This window comes from Dasypus novemcinctus, chromosome 18 (assembly GCF_030445035.2).
Source record: "Dasypus novemcinctus isolate mDasNov1 chromosome 18, mDasNov1.1.hap2, whole genome shotgun sequence".
Taxonomy (NCBI): Eukaryota; Metazoa; Chordata; class Mammalia; order Cingulata; family Dasypodidae; genus Dasypus; species Dasypus novemcinctus.
Window position 1 is genome coordinate 8,509,934 of NC_080690.1, and position 19,972 is coordinate 8,529,905.

A 19,972-nucleotide genomic window follows, 5' to 3' on the forward strand; every position below is an offset into this window, starting at 1 on the left:
TGCTTTAAGCAGGTACCTAAATTGCGTATCATGACACAGAAGGGCCATAGCAGGTGGGTATAAACTTGCTTCTGCTGAGCTTGGCAGTTAAAGGGGCTTCTGACCTGCAGTAGATGTGCCTTTTGCCCTTTCCTTCTGCTCAGTTTATGGAAGTCCTACATACCTTCCAAGGACCAAGTCCAGAGTCTTCTCTGAAAGACCAAAAGACTGAATCCTCCAGCCAAAAATCATTTCCCTCTTGTGGACTTCTATAGCCCAGTGTTATGTTGGAGAGCTCGGGGCAAATTATAGGATAATGAGCAGAGAACCAATCTGCCTCCTGGAGTGGATTAGAAAATCTCTAGAGTTCATGGTCTGGGTTTAGCCATCCTTGGATTCCAGCTCCTAGCTCTGTACCTAGAGAAGAGCCAACATGGCATTTTGAAAAGGGCCTCATACTTTGGTATTGCCCATTACTAATTGTCTAACCTTGAGCAAGTTATTTGACTTCTTTGAGTATTAGATTCCTTATCTGTAAAATGGGCCTAATAAAACCAATTTTGGGTTTGCTCTGAGGATTACAGATAAAATATACATGACACCTGGGTGCCCATTCTATTGTTGATGACTTTGTCATTGTTGATTTGAATGAGTGTGTCTTCCACAGGAGCTAGGGAGTGTTTGGGAGATCAAGCTGAAGCTTCCTGGGTAAATTCTGAGGGTTCTGCACTGCATTTACTTTCACTGAATTGGAGACACCGATTATAAAATACCTTGTTATTTTATGTACCTCTAAACATTAGAGTTGCCTGGGGAGCTTTCAAATATCTCTGTGTTCAGACTCTACTCCAGATCAATGACTTTAGAAGCTTTGGAGTTAGGGCATTGTATGTATGTTTGCCTGCATTTCTTAATTTATGGTGGTTTTAAAAAGTCCTCAGGTAACACTAATGTGCAGCCAAGATTGAGAACCAGTGCACTAAAAGAAATACCACTGTCAATGAAATGATGACTCAATGCATCCTTCTAACTTGGAATTCTTATTTTAATTTGTTTATGGAGCCCTTGAGGAAGTTCCTTCAGCTCCTGAAGGATGCCCTGACCCTTTCTTCACCAAAGAAGGGCCTCTACTGGGGGTGCGATCCCAGCTCACCAGATACCAGAACTGGGTAATGGCCACTGCTTGAGGTCCAGAGACTCCCCAGGCTCAGTGGGTAGGGACAGAGGGTGGACAGGGCAAAGAGGCTGTGGAGAGGACAAGGAGGGAGTAACCACCAGTCTTCCCTGGGGCCCCTGCTCAACTTTAATCCTGGAGAAGCACAGGGTGTAAGGCCAGTCACCTTATAGGTGACTGTAAGGCACCCTTGATTGAATCAGTGGTATCAGTCTTGAGTGCAGAGATGATAAAATGTAAAATTGTATGTGTCTGAGAATCAATGAAATATGGTTGATGATTGCATAGGTGACGAATCTGCTCAGAAAGAGCTAGTCACCAGTGGCTCAGAGCTTCTCCTCCTTGGCTTTTTGGGCACAGATGCCCAGGCTCGTGTTTGACTGTGGTGTGCAAGGAAGAATTCACAGCTCAAGGAGCAGAGGACAGGGGTCATTGCCCCCTTCCTAAATAGTACTGCTGGATTGAAGGGCTCCCCTGTGGGACACTGTTTACTACCCATACTTGCTCCTACCTTGGTTAAGAGCTCAGGCTTCTGAATCGGTTATGATTTTCAAAGCCAGCCTCCAGCATGCATTAGCTGGCTGAATGTAGGCAAACCCCTTACATTTCCTGAGCCTCAGTTTTCTCACCTGTCAAATGCACATAATAGTAGTTGCTACCTCAGAGTGTTATTGTGAGGCTGAAATAAGTTATGGCACGTCTATTCCCAGCCCGTGGGAAGCACCCAGCAAAGAGCAGCGATTGCTTTTCTAGGTGCTGTAGTTCTTAGCCTTGTGAATTTGGGCATTGTCTGTCTGTCTGTCTGACTCCATGTTTTGGCCAGGTCCTGGGGACAATGAAGACCAGACTGCCTGGGAGGAGGTGATGTTTCCCTGGGGCCTGGGCAGAAACGGGCTCACTGTGTTGTCTCTTCAGGATGACCACTTTGTAGCCACTTCCTTATAATGACATGATGTGGGTTCTTTCTGATTATTTTGGTCTATTTTCTTATTTAAGATAAGTTACCCTACATGTGACTCTAAAATCTTTTAAACAACCACACATGCCCAATTTGTGAAGATGGTAGGCTCTCAAAGTTTATTTTTAAACCAGAAACACCATTAAAAGTGGTAGCTGAATTCCCAGGCAACCCACAGCCGTCTGCAGTCACTAATGGCACTGAATTATAGTAAGAGGCAGGGTAGTGTATTAACTGCTGCCAACCCTCGTTTGTAAATTGGTCCAAGAGGAAAATGCATCCCGAGTTCCAGCTCGAAATGCTGGGGACATATTTTCCCAGCAGCAACAGCTCATTTTGAAGGTGCATTGAAGGGGAAGAGTGTAGATTCTCCTGGGCGAAGCGCCCTCAACTCTTAAGGAGTTGTTGACAGAGAGCAGTGTTCCTTGCCCTTTTACTGTAGAAGAGGGAACATTCATTGCCAGAGTATTTCCTGTTGGGATCGGGTAAAAGTGACAGCAGGGCTCATCCGAAGCATTTGTGTACATGGATGTTTTTTTATACTGCATGGTCATTGGGCAGAAAACGATAAAAGTTCACAAGCACAGCAAGAAGTAGAATCAAATCTGCACTACCTGGTTTTTCTCTCCTTTGTTGATTTTCTGCCATTAAGAGTTCAGGTGACTGTCAGTGGTTCCTGGGATCCAGTGTTGGCTTGTGGCCCTCATGGTGATGTGATATCTGCTGGAAGTGTGCAAGGAGGGGAGAAGTAGGGGAAACTGGGAGTGGGGCTCCCTTGATGAACCAAAGTGGGTTCACCTCCTTGGTGCCTGTGGATATTGGGCAATTTCACTGCCCAGGGGAGGGCTCAAGTGTCCTCTCTTCCCACCATCATTCTTCACCTGCCCATTTCTGCCTAAGTTTTGTTTTGTTCTACGACTAAAGGCTGGTGGCCTCACAGTGTCAGGGACACGTTGGGAAATGGTCCAGCCCAGGTAATACCCGTGATGCTTTTGAAACCCTCCACAGATGAACTGGGCTTGGGACAGAGATGCCAGAGGAGGCCAGGCTGGGGAAGAAGGGGGTCAAGGCAGACCAGCAGCGTCTCAGTTTTCTCTGGGTTGCTTCTGTTTTCATAACTTCTGCACAGACAAACGCAGGCTGTGGGTAAGGTGCTTCCTGTCCTCCATGACCGCCCAGCATGCGCTCGACAGGCTGGCCTACTGGCTTCCTGTTGCTATGTCTAGGTTCACAGGACAGATGGCAACACCGCAGGGATTCGGATTTGGGGTTCCAGGTGACTTTGCTTGGGGGACAGAGCTCTGTTTGTCCCAATTTTGAGTTGTTGGCCGGTTCCCGCATGGAAAAGCAGGAACTGACTATATAGCTAAATCAAAATTTAGCACCAGCAGTTGACTTTGGGGTTTGTTAAGACTCTCAGACCCCACTCCTTGATGATGCAGAAAATTGAAATCTTTAAGATCATGATGATCCTGGTTTGTATTGAAGCCCTCCTATGTGCTGAATACATTCATGTAATACAACTTATGAGCCAGTTCTATTGCTAGTCCCATTTACAAAAGGGGAAACCAAGGCTCTGTGAAGTTAGACATCTTGCCGTAGGCCAACCCAGGTTCTTGCTCCTAACCTCTTTCAATAGGTGTGGGGCAAGGCCCGGGAATCTACATTTTACAGGCACCCCAGGCGGTCCTTGCACCCTGGTTTGAGAAACATTGCACTGGATGCCAGCTCCCCAGGGGTCCGGGACTGCACTGGTTTTGCTCACGGCTCTGTTCTCCTCGGGGTAGGTAGCTAACAGTTGTTCAGTCAATACTTGAAGAAGTGAGTGAATGCTGCTCTCTTCATAGAAGTCTCTTGGGATTCTCAGGGGCTCCTGACCAGTTGCCTGGGACTCAGCATTAAGTCACCAAGCCTGGAATTTGTGCTTTAGTTCTGACAACCTGACTTTGGTCTTGTTGCCAAGAACAGTCATGTCTTTTCTTTGGTATCTCTGCACCATTCCATGGCCTGACATCCTTGCCTCCTTAGCATCTCCCTGTTTTTTTAGATCGCCTCTCCCCCCGTCTTGTCATTACCTTCCCTAGGGACTGTTTTCTGTCCCCAGTGTGGGCATGGATGTGGGGCCACTCCTACCTGGGGCAGGCTTTACTGTTGCTGCCTGTTGGCCCATTGTTGAGTTCTCCATCGTGTGATGCAGGTGCCTGTGGGGACATCACCCGCCTTCTGCTACCGTAGCCTTGGGGGTCAGTTACGCTTGTCGATGGAACCTCCACTTCTGTCCGCTGCAACCGTTCTCTTTGGTGGCCTAGTCTAGCTCTTGAGCCTGGCCACCATCCAGCCTGCCTGGCTGTGGGATAGGAGATCAGCCCTGTTCTAAGATGATCAGGTGAGATGGATCTTAGGCACTGGAGTGCGAGGCTTGGGTTCAAATCATGGCTTTTAGGCAAGCACTGTAGCTCCCAAAACCTCAGTTTCCCCATCTGTACATTGGGCAGGATGGTCATAGTCTCTCCCTCAGTGGTTGCTCTGAGGATTAGGTAGGATTGTGTATATGAGGTGCTTAGCGTCAGGGTGTGTGGCTAGTGCTCAGTTAAAGTTTTTTATTTTTAATTTACAAACACTCCGTATCCACCAAATATACACTCCCTTTTCCTCCCTTTCTCCTTCCCCCCAATCTCACATCTACTTTCTGTCTCTGCAAACTTGCTATTTCTAGACACCTCTTATAATTCACATCATACTTACGTATGCGTCTTCCTTGTTTCACTGAGAATAATGTTTTCAAGGCCTTCCATGTTGCAGGCTGCCTCAAAACTTCATTTTTCCTTATTGCTGAATAATGCGGCTACAAACATTGGTGTACAAGTATCTGTTTGAGATACTGTTTCACTTACTTTGGGCATATACCTAGAAGTAGAATTGCCACGTCATATGGTAATTCTATATTTAACTTTCCCAGGAACCACCACACTGATTTCCATAGTGGTTGCACCATATTACATTCCTGCAAACAATGCCCTTGAGCAGGGGTTCTTAACAGGGGATCTGTAAGCTTGAATTGAAATTCAAAAAACCATTATTTTTGTGGGGATGTGTTAGTGCAGGTGTGATGTATTTATTAAATAATACACAGTTTAGTGTGGACTTAGTAAGGGGTCTGTGTTTTTCACTTGATTGGCAAAATGGTCTGTGGAACAAAAAAAGTTAAGAACCCCTGTACTAGAGTTTCAATTTCTCCACATCCTTTCTAACACTTATTTTCCACTTTTAAAATGATAGCCATCTTTTTGGGTATGAAATGGTTTTGACTTGCATTTCCCTAATGACTATTAATGTTGAACATCGTTTCACATGCTTACTGGCCATATGGAAATCTTCTGTGGAAAATGCCTCTCCAAGTCCTTTGCCTATTTTTTAATTGGTTGTTTTACTTGGTTGTTGCATTGTAAAAGTTCTTTATATATTCTGGATATTAAGCCCTTATCTGTTATGTGGTTTGCAACTATCTCTCCCGTTCTGTAGGTTGTCTTTTCGTTTTCTTGATTATGTCCTTCGTTGCACAAATGTTTTAAATTTTTTCGAAGTAAAATTTATCTCGTTTCCTTTATGCTTGTGCGTTGGTGCTACTGCTCAGTTTGAACCATCACGTGGCATTCTGCATGGACATTTAATTTGCAGATTGTCTTGACAATTAATATTGTATGTCAACATTTTATTTTAAATTAGGTCCCTCAGTTTCGTGGCAAGACAAAACAGAGCCCCATTCTCATTCACCAGGCCTGGCTTCCTGGAGAATCTTAGGTTTGCTTCCTGGCCCAGCCGTGTGACCTGAGGCACCTCATTTAACCCCTTCCGAGTCTTAGTTGCTACATCTGTCAAGTGGGGATAATAGCCACTCTTGGATTTGCTGGGGTGACTTAATGCAAGTGCTTGGGAAAGCACCCCAGCATGAGTTGGACAGCAGAAGTACATCGTACGTGCGGAGGAAAGCTGGGTTCCTTTTGCACCTTCCTACAAGTGCCGCACATTTCTGCTTGGCCTCTCAAGTGGAGAATTATTAGAAACATATCTTCTAGATGCGCTTCTCTCTTTCATCCACAAATCACATGAGAAAACTGTTCTGTCATGTTTTGCTTCCCAGGGAATTTCTGGACTATAATGGAGATTTTTCCCTCCATTTACTAGGATGTGCTATACTTTGTACATGTGCAATTATGAATCATTTATTTTAGTTATTTATTACTGTCTGGGTTCCTTTGACATGTCCCCACTAACTTTCCAAGGCCAGGGACTTTGTCTGTCCTGTTCACTGCTCTTTCCCAGCTTGTCTCTGAGTCCTTGTTGGGTCCCTGACACTGGAGGAGACCTGAGAATATGTCTGGTAATCTTGGTTTACCACAGATGTTTTTTCTTCATGATCCCTGAGGAGGTGAAGCACCCTCCTTAGATGCTGCCCTGGTGGAATCTTGGGAGAGGACTGGGGCCTCAGAATAACCCCAGCTCTTGATTCCCTCCCTCTTACCCGTCTTCCCTTACAGCGGTGGCCGTGTCCAGGGTGTTCCTTTGGGGTGTCTTTCTTACTCCAGTGCTGTAAGAAAATTCAGTCCCCTCTTCCTGGATTCTACCAACACCTCTTGTCTCTTCACCCTGCCTCCTCCTCATCTGCTCTCCAGCCCAAATCTTCCATATCCCACCATTGGAAGACAGGTCTCTACAAAAGTTATGAGATGGGAAGAGAACTGGTGATACTCCAGATCATTGGAGAAGATCCACCAGGACACCTAAGACTCTAGATAGCTCCTTGAGGGTGAGGCTTCTGGATCATGAGAAAAGCTACCCTCTGTACTCTCTCCCCTGGGCTGCCACCATCCCATCCCATCCCATCCCATCCCATCCCATCCCATCCCATCCCATCCCATCCCATCCCTCCACTAATGGAGTTTTGATTTGATAATCTACCATATGTCAGAACTTATGCTAACTACTGGAATGTACTGTGAGCAAAACCAGACATGTACCCTGCTCCTGTGATCTGTGGGTGGGACATACACTAATCAAATATTCACACTAAAGGGTGTAAAATTACAAGGCAATAAGTGCTTCGAAGGAAGGAACATTTAGTGAAGGAATCTGACTTAGTATGGAGAGCCATGGAAGAGGTTCTCTCTGTAAAAAAGATATTTGAACTGAGTTAAGCATAAGGAGCTAACATTTATTGAGTGCTTCTAATGTACAAGGCTCTGTTGCAATTATTTTTACCCTATTTCCATGTCTTAACTCGTTTATTCTCATAATGACACCAAGAATGAGGAACTGAGACATAAGAGAGGTTTAGACATCTGTCCACGGGTATAATCTCGTCAGAGCCTAGCTGGAATTGAATCCAGGGAGCCTCCAACTAAGGGATAGAGAGGAATAGGCTAAGTGAGGAGGGATGGAGAATGAAAGCATCATCCAGGTAGAGGGACATGAGCACCAGGCCCTGAGGTAGGGGGAGGGAGCAGTGGGTGATACCAGAAAGTAGCTGGAGGATAGAGAGTGAGGAGGAGGGGGAGGGTGAAGAGGTAGAATATGTAGGTCGATGCCAAACTGTTCAGGGCCTTGTAAACCATATTAAGGAATTTGCACTTTCTCCTTTGAGCACTGGAAACCATTGACGAATTTTAAGCAGTAAGAGTAGGTGGGTGGCATGATCAGACTTTCATTATGAATGTCTCTTTGGAGGTGTTGTGGAGAATGGACGGTGGGTTGGGGGAGGCCAGAGTGATGCAGTGATGACTATTTGGAGGCTGCTGTGAGATGCTGGTCATCTGAGCTAGGGCAGTGCCAGTGGAGAACTGTAAATGTCTTGGATAGAAATTCTGGAGGTAAAACAGTAGGACTTGGGTTATCCTTGCCTACAGGATTGAGGAATATAGTTAAGGATACAGGAATATAATTTGTGCTCTGGAGTCCTTCTTTCTCCTATTTCAGCAGCTAACTTATTCAGGGCTTGAGCCAGATACAACATTCTTCCTTTCTCTTTGCTACTCTGATCCTACAGCTATAGTTATGTTCATGGCTTGGGCCAAAGTTATGTTTGGGCTCCCTGCTTTAGTTACACTTACTTTGATCTCATCTCAGTTGCTCCTCCAGGTGAGTAAGACTTTTCCACTCATTTGCATTAGTTTAACCACTACCTCAGTGTCTATTGATGTCTCCATCTGGGAATTATGTCTCTGACCCTGAGTGACTTCATGGGCTCTGAGTATGGTCTGAGGTTATCTTCCACTTGGTGGGATGGATTGAAACACCCTAAAGATGCTGCTATGTGTAATCCACCTGTCCACTAGAGGAGCTCTATAAATGTTCACCTTTCATTTGATCCAAAAATGGAGCTTTGGATCAAATGCAGTAGTAGCTTATTGACCATTTGGCCTAATTTGTCTTTTGACTAACCTCAGGTGAGCCTTGGAATTGGACTGAATATGGAATGTGGAGATTATACTTAAAGGTATGCTGAGATCTTTTGGACCAGGGCTTGTTTGGAAGCACAGAGGTCTGGGGTCAGTGACTCTGGTGAAGTGGCCAGAACTGTAGCAAATCCAAGGGAGTCTGATCTAATGCATGACGCAAAGGAACAGACATATAATGGTAGGTAACTAACCAGGTGGGCAGCAAACTCTTGATTTATTTTATTTTATTTTATTGGTGTTAGATAATAAGGCCCTCAAAAGTATCTAGGGGTAGAGGAGGAAGGTTCCACCCTTGCAGTTTAGGGGCGGACAGAAAGTGGCTCAGTGTCAAGGCTTAAGCTAAGTTGTCTGGATTTGGGGACAGTGCTGCAGATCCAGAGTTCTAATTAATATTGCTGCAAAACAAACTGCCCCATAACTTAGTGCTGTAAATAAAAAAAAAAGTGCATGTCTTCTGTGGGTCAGGAATCCAGACAGGGCATGAAGGGAATGAGGGAATGGCTTGCTTCTTCTCTGCAGTGTTTGTGGCTTCCTCTGGGAGGTCCTGAAGGCTGGGATGACTTGCTGGCTGGTGGCTGGAGTCATTTGGAGGCATCTGTCTGCACGTGTCTGGGGGGTGATGGCTGTTGGTTGGACCTGAGCTGTGCTGTCAGTTGGAACACTTGTGTGTAGCCACTCCATGTGGACTCTCCTCATATTGTAAGAAGAGCATGTAGGATGAGTGATATTATCATAAATATCCTTGTAAAACACCCACATCTGATAGTAGGTTTGTGGAGCAGAGGTCACGATCATGGTCACCTGCCAAATTACCATTGAATTTCTGATGAAAGCTGATAAAGGATCCACAGGAATCTTTTGAGTTTGGGTGATGCGGAACATCCTGGACAGTTGCGCGTAGCTGTGGTGACACTGCATCTGAATGACCATTTGGTTTGATACACAATGCTGCCAGTCTATTGGGTGTTTTTCTACAGGTAACAGATGACAACCTGACTGAATTGCCTTAATGATTTCAGACTTTTACCCCCAATGGACTGTACCTACAGCCCTTTATTTCTTGTCTCAAAATTTCATCCAGCTACCGATCCATCCATTCACCCACCCATCCATCTAGCATTTTTAAGTGCCGACTGCGTGCCAGGAGTTGTCCTGGTCATTATGAGCAGGAGGTGGGGTAGGAGAAGACCCTGAGCTTAATAGATCATGGACCATATCCTCAAGGAACTCACTGTCTCTTGAGGGATACTCTTGTAGACTAAGTCAGGGTGCAATGGGGGCTAATGAGGAGCTATTGTGTCCACCTAAATTCATTGTTAATGAGGCCACATCTGCTGGACCTCGGGTGGATGTGGCTCCCTATACCTTTGCGGTTCTCCTCCTCTTGTCTCTTCTGTTAAGTATTGGCAGAAAGTCTGTATTTTCTACCAAGGAGGCCAGTACCCCTTTGGGCTGGCTAGGACTTAGCTTATAACACCAGAGTATTTTACAATTTTCAGAACCAGCCTGACATTTTATATAAATCAGATGAAGGGAAACAGAGCAAGACTTTTTATAATCTATCCTGTTGGGATGCTGTCCTCTTTGTTGGTTGTGTTTTCTTTTAGCCACTCATTTCCTTTTCACCCCTGCAGCTTGAGTCTGCATTACCATATGCACCTTCCCAAAGAGCATTTCGGTTTTCCTTTCCAAATGCCCTGCTCAGCTGGTGGATCCCTCCCTCCAGCCTGCTTCCAGCCACCCCCTTCTCCCATGTGGTGGAGGGAGACATGGGTGACCCTGTGCTGCTGGCAGGGATGGGACCTTTTTGCATCCTTCATGTCCACAAGTATCCAATTTCTTGCTGCTGTGGAGAGGTAACCGGGAGAAGTGAGGGGCTAGCTGACATCTAGAGGAGCCAGAAACCAGCATCGCTGTGACACTGATGAATGAACCAAAGAGGGAATTACAAGGGCACACAAAAGGCACCGTGCAGAGATCATTTATGCCAGTGGTTTCACGTACAGTCTTCAGGTGAACAAATGATCATTTTCTGAGAGGCTTTTGGACATTATTCTAAGATATACACAATTCTAATTGCGTTGAGTTCAACCACAATGAGCAGTGGTTTGGAGTTTATTCAAATGCGAAGGGAGGCATGCTCACTGTCTCCCTCACCCTCTCCCCAGCCCCCAACCCCATCATCCCCTGTACATACAGCTTGGGTGGTGGGGGTGGGTGATGCTGGCTGGCATTATCCAGTGTTGGATGGGTAATGTATAATTCAGGTTCCTGCTGGGAGAAGGAAAGCAGGAGGAATTTCTTCTCCTCTGGTGCCATATTGAGTGTGGTCTGGTCAGGGCATTATGTTCTTTCAGGAGACATCATCAGGGTGGGAAGAGGGTCACATTCAGGAGTAGAGGCAGTGGGAATTTCTCTGGAAACATTAAGCTTCAGATTTAACAAGCATTTATTGAGCCCCTCCTAGGGCCACGTGTGTTGCTTTTTAGACCATTTAATCCTCTGAACAACCATTGAAAGATGCTGTCTCTTCGTTTCCGAAGAGGAAAGGGAGGATCGGAGAGGTAGAGCCGTTTGATGAAAGTCACACAGCAAATAGCTCAAATTAAATCCCAGGGCTGTCAGGACCCAAGGCCTGAACTCTACCGTTCTGCACCCTGGGTGTTCAGAGTAGAAAGCATTCTTTTATGGGAAAAGCCAACTCGTGAAATGTTAATGAAAACCGGACTTTCTGTCAAGTTCTCAGAGTTGCCCTGTTTTTTGCCGCCTCTCAGATGTACACACAGGCGAGTCCACCCACACCCAGCCCCGTGAGCACTGTCGACATCTGGGTTCCCTACCTGGGAGTTTGGGCTCATTCAGAGATACTGGCCCAAATGGTTTAAGATTCACATTTTTCCATGGAATCTCTTGGGTGGTTCCTTCTGTGCTAATCCTGGAAACCAGCTGATTGTCCAGAGCGTTGTCTTCCTGATCACAGCCCTGCTTGAAAGGAACCCTGCTGCCTCATGGTCTCCTGTGACACAGTGCGTGTGCAAGTGTCGTCCACCTCGCCAGTTGTTTAACAGAACCTTTCCTTTCACCATCCTGTTTTGCCCTGTATGCTCATGTGTTGCAAAGGGACTATTGTTTCCATATTTACAGTAAGCAGCAGGCTGCAAATTAGTTTTAGTGACAGTTTGAAGATAACCAGCTGTAGTTCAGTGTTCAGATTTATACTGTTACAAAAATATGTGTTCACAAAACTAAAATTTCAAATTATGTGCTTCCTTCATATCTTGAAATAGTGTGCTGGGCTGGGTGTATGATAAGCAGTGAAGAACTATTTCTGATTTTTAGCAAAACTGAAAATTATCATATTCAAAACCCTTCTTGATGGCTTAACTTTTTAAAGAAACTGAAACACAATTCTCTGTGTATGTGTGTAAGCAGTATTATAACTTTAAGGAATTTTTCGAACATGTAAAATAAATCGCCTCTAATCCTATGATGCTAATACAACTTGGATCATTGTTGTCTTTCCAATTTTTGTTTGTAAGCCTATTTTTCATGCTGTTAATCATTTTACATGCATTTTTATTTCCTTTTCACTTATAAGTATATTTTAGTAATTTACTGTTCTCTTACATAGTCTTTGTAATTGTAACGTTTGGTGTCTTTCCATACACGCGTCATTAACACAATGAACATCTTAAGGCACACATCTTGTTTCTTTATTCCTGTTGAGTTATTCCCTTATGGTAAATTTCCAACGATGGGACTACCTGGTCAAAAGATGTGAATGGAACCTGGTAGATATTGCCATATGACTGTCAGAAGGATGGTACCGATTTATAGTGCTGTCTGTTTCCTTTTAAAACCTCAACTGTGGAAGAACATTTTTCCATGGATAGAACATTCTGCTGTGATGCGACATCAGTGTTCCCAAAAACCAACATGCTCTGCAAGGTCATACAGTAAAAAACCACAGGGCTTGAGGGAAAAATGAGGTTACGGTGTAATACTAAAAACATTGTCATTAACACATAACGAAAAAGATAGGCAGCCCAGTTTTTCACATGTTAAATGGTTAAGAAATATGTAAATACAACAAGAAGGGTGGCACTTTACCTTGAAAGAGACTTGACATTGGCTTGTGGAAGCGGTCAGCAGAAGGGCTGCAGCTTGTGAGCTATTGTGAAATGGTCAAAGGAGGGTTGTCTGGAATGGAGGGGAAGTTGAAACACCAGATATGGGTGGGTGTGGCACCTAACATCCATGGTAAACTGAGGCAGCTGGGTGGTACTTGAGGTGTGTGTGCAAGTTTGTGTATCTGCACATAGTTCAGCTGGGTGCTGTTTTCTCAGTTCACCTACTTTTTCTTGTGGATGAAATTGTGCAAAATTTGCATCATGTTCAAAGTGTTCCCTAATACATCACTTGCATTGGAGGAAATTTTTGTTTTTAAACAAGTGTTTTCAAAACAAGTTAGAGCGGAATTAAATGTACTTTTCCTGCATGTACTTCTTCATGTTTGACTGGCATCTTAAGCTTCTGTTCAGTTTACAGACAGGAGCTGGGTTCAGAAGACTATTTTTATCTTTGTATTTAAGAATAGGAATGTAGATATATAATGACATCATTACTTTATAATAAAGAAGAATCCCACCAATTTCACTTTCTAATAAAGAGGGATTCTTTCATTAACAGATTCCTATCTGTTCTGTCTTCGTACTTTGGTACTTGGATCAATTTGGACTACAAGATGAGCTGCTAGGACTTTACATTTATGAGTAAAACACCCTGCCTTTTATTTATTTACTCACTTTTTAAAGGAAGTCTATCAGCTAGCATGTACTGATTGCCTGGGGGGTACAACAATGCCCTTTGCAGTCAGGAGGGTCAGGCTGAGTTTTCTTCCTGATGAAGATCCTCCAAATGGCGATGGTATTGGCCTCCTCTAAGGGCCGTACCCATGGACACGCGTGCTCCGATCCCAGTGGGGTAAAGGTGAGTCTCATCCTCTCCTTCCATCCCATTGCTGGATTTTTAGCTCGACCTCAGGAATAATAACCAGGCAGAACCAGTTTTGAAGTTCCTCCAGGACGCTCCCCTGGGGCGTGAGAGGAGTGCTTCATCCTTGCCGGCCCTGAGCAGTGGGTCCCCCGTGCCCGTCTCTGGTAGGTGAAGGATCCAGCCTTGCTTTCTGGAAAACCTTGTGGTGACCCAGCCTCCCTCTGTAACCTCCCTCCCGTTGAGAGAAAAAACTTGGGGCTGGAGAGATACCCAGGATCCCTTCCGGGACTTTCCTAGTCAATAGTGGTGAAACAATCGCAATCTTGTGTTACCGCCTTTAAATCGCCGACCCTTAGCCCTGCACTGGGGCTCAGGTAAGGAGCGTTCCCTAACTTCGTGAGTCTGCCGCCCTGGAGTGCTGGTCTTGGCCATTCTGTTACAAACAGGAATGTTTTATACTAACAGGAATTCTGTTCTAAACCAGGAAAGGGTTAGGACTTCAACACTGGGGCTGAGCACACCAGGTGCCATTCATGCGTTCTGAGCCATCCTAAAGAACCTTTGTGTTCTGGCCTGTTTAATTCCATTTCTCCAGCCAGGCTCTCAGAAGGAGCCTCTTGGAGATCCTCTTCTTCAAAGTTGTTCACATTTATAGTTAACATTTAAAAACGTTCTTGATAGCAGCTGTGGTAGCTTGGAGTTATGTACCCCACTCCTGTGGGTGTGGACCCATTGTAAGTAGAACTTTTTGGTGAGGTTCACCTCGGTCGGGATGGCCATGGAGAGAGGGAGGGAGCAGCTAGAAGCTGGACATGAACAGAACCCAAAAGAGAAGCCAGGTGAGGCTGCCCTGTATGTGACAGAAGGACCAAGGATCGCCGGCAGCCACAGTCTTTTTGGGAGAAAGCATCGGCTTGACGACACCTTGATTTTGTACTTCTCCTGGCCTCAAAACTGTGAGCCAATACATTCCCACTGTTTAAGCCAACCCATTGCATGGCATTTGTTTTAGCAGCCCGGAAACTACAACAGCAGGCAGAACGTGGATCTCTGTCTATGCCTATTCTAAGCCGAGGGGCTTTGGTTGAATGGAGCAGAGGTGGGCATTTCACTGGCCCGCGCTGCTCTGAGATGACTTCCTGTGAAGCCTCCATCAATTCCCAGGACCTCCACAACACAGGCTGAAAACCTCCATCTGTCCATCTGCTTCACTTTCAGAACTTTTATTGCAAGGAGTTGGGTCTGGAGGCGTGATTCATCTCAAGTCCCTGGCCAGATAGTTGCAGAGTCGGCCGTGCCACTCTCGACCCTCTCTCCATGAATCAGAGCCTGTCATGAAGACATCCAATGGCTGTGTCTAAGCTTGTAGGAAAGCAGAAGCCCTCAAACCTGCTCCTACTTCAGCCCTTGTTTCCTCCTCGTTGTTCAAACTGGTATCTCGCCTACACCACAGAACTTCTCAACTTCATTCTTTTCGACATTTCCTATAAACTGGAAAATTTCTGTCACCTTGCTAGTTACTCTTGTGCAGGAGACGGGGACAGTTTCTGCTAGGACTGTTCCTAACTTCTAAGTTGATAATTCAGTGGTAATGGCCCCTCCACTCATTGACCATTTATTGAAGGCGGGATGGTGGAGTGGATCTTTACAAATTTCACCCCCTTTAATCTCCACAATTTGCAACAATGCAGTGTTATTCCCAATCTCCAGATGGAAGAACCGAGGCTTGGCGAGGCTAGAATGGCTGGCTTTAGGCCTCACATGCCTTCCAAATGATGGAGCTCAGATCTAGGCTCAGGTTTGTTTTTTTCTCAAGCTTGTGTTCCTAACCACTTGCTTGGACGGGGTGGGCTCCGCTTTGCCATCTTGCTTGTGAGCCCATGGTCTGGTGACAGGGTGCAGGGGGATACTTGTTTTTCACAACCTTTTGGAGGTTTTGGGAAGGCCAGTAGTAGGTGTAATTTATTTATGCTTCTTAAAATGTTTTGGCTTTTAAATAGCTTTTATGTGGAAATTTAATCGTTTGGTGACTCCTGGGTTATGTGTTGCCCAAGGGAAAGAATGGACACCTTTCCAAATGTCTCTCCACTGGGTGCTAAGTTCTATGGCTGCCCAAACATGCCTATGATGCTCAGATTAAATTGCTCCAGTGCCAAGCATTGTGTCCAGCACACAGTAGGTGCCCTGCTGGAAGAGCTGATTGCCATCCTGCCACTGGGCCCTCCATGTTCCCTCCTGCTCTGACTCCGCTCAAGCGTTTACTGAAGGGTGGCTATGTCCCAGGCACTGCGAGTTGTTGGAATACAGCAATGAAGAAGATGGGGTTCTACCCAAGAGGAGCTTACCTAGTGAGGGAAGCTGACAAGAAAGCTCCTAAGTAGAGTCTAATCTTGTCAAGTCCTGGACTGTGAGACCATTACCCTCTACCTTCCCCAAAGTCCTCCATCCACTGCATCCCCTTGAGTGGCTTCTCTCTCTCTCGGGATAAAGAAGAGATCAGGGTTCTTAACTTGCAGTCAGTGGCCCTGCCTACCCCTCACTCTCATTTCTCTACCTGCCCTTCCCCCTCCCCTCACCTCAGACACAGTCTCTTGCTCCAGTCCTCGTGTTGGCCACACTTCTCCTGAGCTCAGAGCCTTTGCACATTCTCTTCCCTCTGGCTGGACTCTCATCTCCATATCCCCTCCTCCACTCCTTTTTCCAGTTAATGGAAAGCTTCCTTCCATTCTCCACTAGAGTACCTCTTCCTCAGTGGAGTCTTCCTCAACTGCCAGCTTCCTTTTACAGGCTGCCACAGAACCTCATTCCTTTCTTTACAGCACTCATCTCAGTTTGTCATCCTGTGTTTATCAGTGACATTGTTGATGAATATCTGCCTTCCCTATCACATCCTATGCTCCAGGAGATAGTAAAAAAAAATTATTGAAGTATATCTACTCATACATAAACATACATAAACAATAAGTGTGTACTAATAGTTGTGAACTTACAAAACAAACATACATAACATCATATAGGGCTCCCATAAGTCACCTTACCACCAATACCTTGTATTGTGAAATGTTTTTAATGATTAAAGAGCATCCTCAGAATAGTAGTACTAACCAAAGTATCTTACATTTGTTGTATCATTCCCCCAATCCACCCTATTATTATTTTATATCATTTGTACATGAACATACATAAACAATGAGTGTATAGTAAAAGTTGTGAACTTACAAAGTAAACATGCATAACATCATACAGTGTTCCCATACACCAACCCACCACCAACACCTTGCTTTGTTGTGAGACATTTGTTAGAAATTGTGAAAGAATCTTGTCAACATTTTTTATAGATTATGAGATAATATCATCAGATTATTACCAGGTCCACAGTGTACATTTGGTACACTTTTTCCATACTCCCCCATTATCAACACAGTACATCTTTGGCATAGATGCAAAAGTAATATTACATTATTACTGTCAACCACAGTCCATAGGTCACTCCAGTTGTATTTTTCCCATGCTTCTCCACATTCTCACAATCCTGGAAGTGATGTACATCTGCTCTAACTCACAAAGGACACTCTTGAATCTGAACCATCAACTACAATTCTCATACACCTCTGGCTTTACTGTTTTATTCAGTCCCTAGATTATTCTTTAGTTTTCTGTCAGTTGGCATTTATATCCCTAGACTACTCTTTTCAGCCACATTCCCATTTATAAACCAGTTGTTACTCACTATAATGTATTACCATCAACTCTATACATTTTCACTCTTTTACAGTAAAGTTAATTAAAACTTCTACATACATTAAACATCAGTAGTCCATTTCAGTCCTCTTCTTATCTCCTTTAAGAATACACCACCTACCACCAGGTCTTGAAGATATTTTCTTACATTTTCTTATAGACGCTTTATGGTTCTTGTATTTGTATTTAGATTTTTGGTCCATTTTGAGTTAATTTTTTATATAAGGTGTGAGATAGCAGTCATCTTTCCTTCTTTTGGCATTGGATACCCAGTTCTCTCAGCACCATTTTTTGAGTGGACTGTTCTGCCTGAGCTGGATGGGTTTGACAGGCTAGTAAAAAACTGTTTGACCCTATATGTGATGGTCTGTTTCTGAACCATCAATTCTGTTCCATTGTTCTCTGCATCTGTCTTTATGCCAATATCATGCTATTTTTACCACTGTATTTAGGTAATATGATTTAAAGTCTGGAAGTGAGAGTCCTCCAAGTTTGCTTTTCCTTTTTAAGATGTTTCTAGCTATTCAGGACCCCTTACTCTTCCAAATAAATTTGATAATAATGTTTTCCATTTATTTGAAAAATGCTGGCTGAATTTTTGTCAGGATTGCATTGAATCTGTATATCAATTTGAGTCGAACATCTTTTTTTAAAAAATTTTAGAATGGATATCTTAATGAGATTTAGACTTCCAGTGTGTGACACTGGAATGTTATTCCAATTATTTAGGTCTTTCTTGATTTCTTTTAACAATGAGTTGTAGTTTTCTGAAAGAACTTTACATCATTGGTTAAGTTTATTCCTAAATATTTGGGTTTTAGCTGTCATATTTTCTTTTCACCACTCCTTTGACACATTTAGTTACTTTTACTGATATAATCTTCATTTCTAGACTCTTCCAAGCTTCTCTCTCCTGTCTTTTCTTTTCAGGCTGTAGCACACCCTTTAGTATTTCCTGCAAAACTGGTCTCTTGATTACAAATTCTCTGTTTCTGTTGATCTGTGAATATTCTAAACTCGCCCTCATATTTGAAAGACAGTCTTCCAGATATAAGATTCTTGACTGGAATTTTTTCTCTTGCAGTCTCTTAAATATATCATACCACTGTCTTATTGCCTCCATGGTTTCTGATGAGAAATCAGCATTTAATCTTATTGATTATCCCTTTTATGTGATAGATTGCTTTTCTCTTCCTGCTCTCAGAATTCTCTTTGTCTTTGACATTTTACATTCTGGTTAGTGTGTATCTTGGAGTAGGTTTATTTGTATATATTCAGATGGGAGTATGTTGTGCTTCTTGGATACAGGTATCTATGTCCTTCTGTAGGGTTGGGAAATTTTCTACCATTATTTTCTCAGATATTCCTTCTGCCCCTTTTCCCTTCTCTTTTCCTTCTTGGACACTCATGACACACATGCTTGCACTTCTCTTGCTGGTGTTTAGTTCCCTGAGAACTTGTTCAATTTTTTTCCATTCTTCATCTGTTCTTCTGTATGTTTACTTTCAGAGGCCATTTTGTCAAGGTCACCAATCCTTACTTCTGCCTCCTCAAATCTGCTATTATTGATTCTAGTGTATTTTTTATTTCACTTATTGTACCTTTCTTTCCCATAAGCTCTACTATTTTTCTATGTATGCTTTCAAATTTTTCTTTGTTCTCATCCAGTGTCTTCTTAATATCCTCAATCTTTTTAGCCATCTCATTGAATTTATTAAGGAGATTTGTTTGAACATGTATGATTAGTTGTCTCAACTCTTTTATGTCATCTGGAGGCTTATCTATGGTTCCTTTAATTGGACTGTATCTTCCTGTTTCTTGGTGTGGATTTTAATTTTTTGTCGGTGTCTTGGCATCTGGGTTACTAGATGTATTTATTCTGGGTGCATTTTCTCTCTTTAGTTAAGGACTTTCTTGTTCTTCATTGCTGGTTGTGTAGTAGGTGCGAAGGATATAGTTGGTGTTATAAACTATAGAGGCTCTAACTGCCCTCATTGCCCCAGTTGCTTTCCCCAACTTTCTCCTTTGCCAAGGGTAGGGACAGATCCACGGCCTTGTGCAAAAATCCAAGTCTTGCAGGCCTAGACTATCGTCGCCCAGAGAGACTGATGAAGGCTCACATCCCTTTCTCCCCTGCCTCAGGCGGGCATGGAGCTGCAGGTGTGGGCAGAAGTCTACACCATGTGGGTCCAAAAAGACTGCAGTTGCCCCAGTAGACTTCTCTGTCTAGCCAAATATACCTGCAGTTACTGGTAGAGACTGGTGCAGGGTCCGCCATCTTCCTCCATGCCAGAAGGGGTTGAAGCCTAGGCTAGGGCTGCAGGCCAATCTGGGTGAAAGAAGCTGGTCCCTATGGTCACTGTGATTTTCAGTCAGCCTCACTTCCCCTCATGCTCGGGCGGAGTCAAAATGGCGGCTACTGGCCTCTTTTCCACTTTGACAGGTTCAGACTTTACTGTGCTTAGGGTTATACTTTAGCCAGCCGAATTTACTAATCAGTAGCTGAAATCAGTGACTAATTATCTTTCTCCTTCCCTGTTTTTGAGAAATGGAGCTTCTAGTTCCAGCCACAGAAGAGCTCCTGAGGAGGCTTGCGCTGCCAGAGTAGGATGATCACTGGCCTCTGTGGTGTGGTCTGTATTTTCCTGGAGGCTGGCATGGGTCTCCCTG

The 19,972-nt window shown here is 44.1% G+C and overlaps 1 protein-coding gene across 5 annotated transcripts in view; it reads left to right on the forward strand.

The window, feature by feature from the left end:
• Positions 1-19,972, forward strand: part of CDYL2 (chromodomain Y like 2) — a 260,570-nt gene that overhangs the window by 136,779 nt on the left and 103,819 nt on the right. The window lies entirely within an intron of this gene.